Source organism: Ambystoma mexicanum, chromosome 5p (assembly GCF_040938575.1).
Source record: "Ambystoma mexicanum isolate Mex_15411 chromosome 5p, UKY_AmexF1_1, whole genome shotgun sequence".
Classification (NCBI taxonomy): Eukaryota; Metazoa; Chordata; class Amphibia; order Caudata; family Ambystomatidae; genus Ambystoma; species Ambystoma mexicanum.
In genome coordinates, this window is record NC_090930.1 from 82,405,115 (window position 1) to 82,407,601 (window position 2,487).

Genomic DNA, 2,487 nt, shown 5'->3' on the forward strand with positions numbered 1-2,487 from the left:
CGAAAGATGGAGGCTCCCACTCCAAAAACTGGCATACACGAAAGTTGGACGCTCCCACATCAAAAACTGCCATACACGAAAGATGGACACTCCCACACCAAAAACTGGCATACACCCAAGATGGACGCTCCCACTCCACAAAAACTGGCATACACGAAAGATGGACGCTCCCACACCAAAAACTGCCATACACGAAAGATGGAGGCTCCCACTCCAAAAACTGGCATACACGAAAGTTGGACGCTCCCACATCAAAAACTAGCATTCACGAAAGATGGACACTCCCATACCAAAAAATGGCATACACAAAAGATGGAGGCCCCCAAACAGATTCCCAAGTCCCATTCCCACTCAACTCTCCCTGCCAGTTCTACGGGCCACCTTGCAATAAAAACCAGAGGCAGCTTGCAAGCATTTATTTATGTTACAGGGTCAGACATGCTCCTGGCAAAGCTGCAGCTGCCACTCGGCACAAATGCTCCCGGCTCGGCTTGGCTCGGCTCGGCTCTTCACGGGAGCCCAGAATCGGGTCCCGACTGGCGGGCTGAACTCGGCAGTGAGTACTTCCTCATGATGTTCTTTCCAGTGCTCCAGCGGGATGTGAAGATTACCTTTCTCTGCAGACAAGGAAAGAAAGAGTTGCCAGTGATGAAATCCACGTTACAGGAGACAAGTCACGTGTAAAGCATTCCATGTGTTCCTGGGGCTTTAGCAAAGATTGGCCTTAACAGTCCCATATTGCCTTAAACTGCACGATACAAAACCTACAAACATCACAAACGTAAATAAATCTAAAAATTGAGCTCAATAAAAGGGGGCATGTAAATGACATACTCTCAAGATCTCCGCGGTGCTCGACATCCGTTTTCTGTAGGCCATGTTCACTCTCGATTCTCTTCTGTGCCAGGAGCTTTTTCAGCCTAGATGTTACCGTCGGGGGGGCCAGGGGCAGTTGACTTGAGGCTTATTCCCAGGCCTCTGCCCTATATATACCTGGCAGGCATTGTAACTCCCACTTATGATGCCATCTGATGCTCAGCGATGACTCCCAAGGTGCTTAGCTTGAGAAAGGTTACAACTACCTGTCCTACCTCAGCAGTGAGAAGTTAATGATATGATATGATAGTTTATTTATATATTGCAAAGTGATTCAAGGCATGGGAGGGAACAAGGGAAAATACAATGATATTCTTATATGACCATGTACAACAAGAATGTGAAATTAACTATCGTTCTCTGTTCGGCAACATTTCTGATAGTGCAAGAGCTAAAACACAAATAAGGAAGGAAGGGGGTGCTAGGGAAATGGAAACAGACAGGCGACTACTGTACTAGGCCTGACAACTTTTCTGGTTGAGCCGGAGATTACAAGAGGGGAGCGAGAGGGGGAGACGAAGGGTGAGAGGAGCAAAACAAGCAACTATCGTACTAGGCCTGACATTTCATATAGTGCTGGAGGCAGGAGGGGCCGGAAGCAGGTAAGGGAAGGGGGAGGAGACAGACAACTGTTGCTATCATACTAGGTCCAGGGACAATTCTGATAGAGTAAGTGGATAGAAAAAAGTAAGGGAGGGCGGGAGGAGAGAGGAGAAGGGAGAGGAGGAGGGAGCAGGGAATAAAACAGTGAAAGGGGGGACAGCAGAGGGGAGAGCGAACACAGTTGCAGAGGTCAGTAAAACACAAATGTTGCAGAGAAAAGATAATGTAAGCAAGGATTCAAGATGACGATGGGCACAGCGTGATAAAGGGCCACCATGCGTACGAGTTGAGAAGGTGAAGCACCAGGAGTCAGTGTCCAAAATTCAAATCCAGGCATTTGCAACAGGTCCTACCCTGTAGACATGGTCCACAAACACACACTCAGTATTTAAAAACCTATTACATTTAGATGAAGTATTCTTCTGGAGTCTAATTAATTAAGTCTAATTGACCAGTTCAGCATAGGCCTCTCAGTAGTCTTCTAAGCTTGGTGTGTGCTTATATAAGAACTAGTTGTACTCAGTCACAAGATATCTTCACATGAGAGATGTTCTGTATTGATTAATGTAACGACAGTGGGTAGAACATGGCTTCCGCAAAGAGGAAGGAAATGGCTTCCACAAGGAGCATGGCATAAGGGCTTCCTATGTCCAGCAAGTGGGACATTGCTTGTTGCTTATTTATTTAATTGTTTTTTATAATGCGCCGTATACCATACCTGAGTTGGGTTTCTAAGCGCAGATCAGAGATTCGAACCTCTGTTGCTCTGTGTGGTTTTCCTTCAAAGACCAGGGCATTGCCCCTGTGCTATTAGTTTGGGGGATGCAAGGCAGAATATCTGTAAGCGGTTGCCTGATCCGACAGACACCAGATGGGGTGGTTTGGAAGAGTTTTGAAATGAGTATTGCCAAACTAGACAAGCACTTTGAAGAAAACAGAATCTTAGGCAGGTACTATTTTGCTACTAGACAACAGAAGAGGGGGAGAGAATTGAAGAGTTTTTAATTT

The 2,487-nt window shown here is 46.2% G+C and overlaps 1 long non-coding RNA gene across 1 annotated transcript; it reads right to left on the bottom strand.

The window, feature by feature from the left end:
* Nucleotides 1-401: 401 nt before the first annotated feature.
* LOC138481623 (uncharacterized) lies at nt 402-959 on the bottom strand. The gene is made up of 2 exons (XR_011274290.1): nt 835-959; nt 402-617 (listed from the first exon to the last, which is right to left on the bottom strand). It is a non-coding gene; the product is annotated as an uncharacterized lncRNA (long non-coding RNA).
* Between the last annotated feature and the right edge of the window lie 1,528 nt (nt 960-2,487).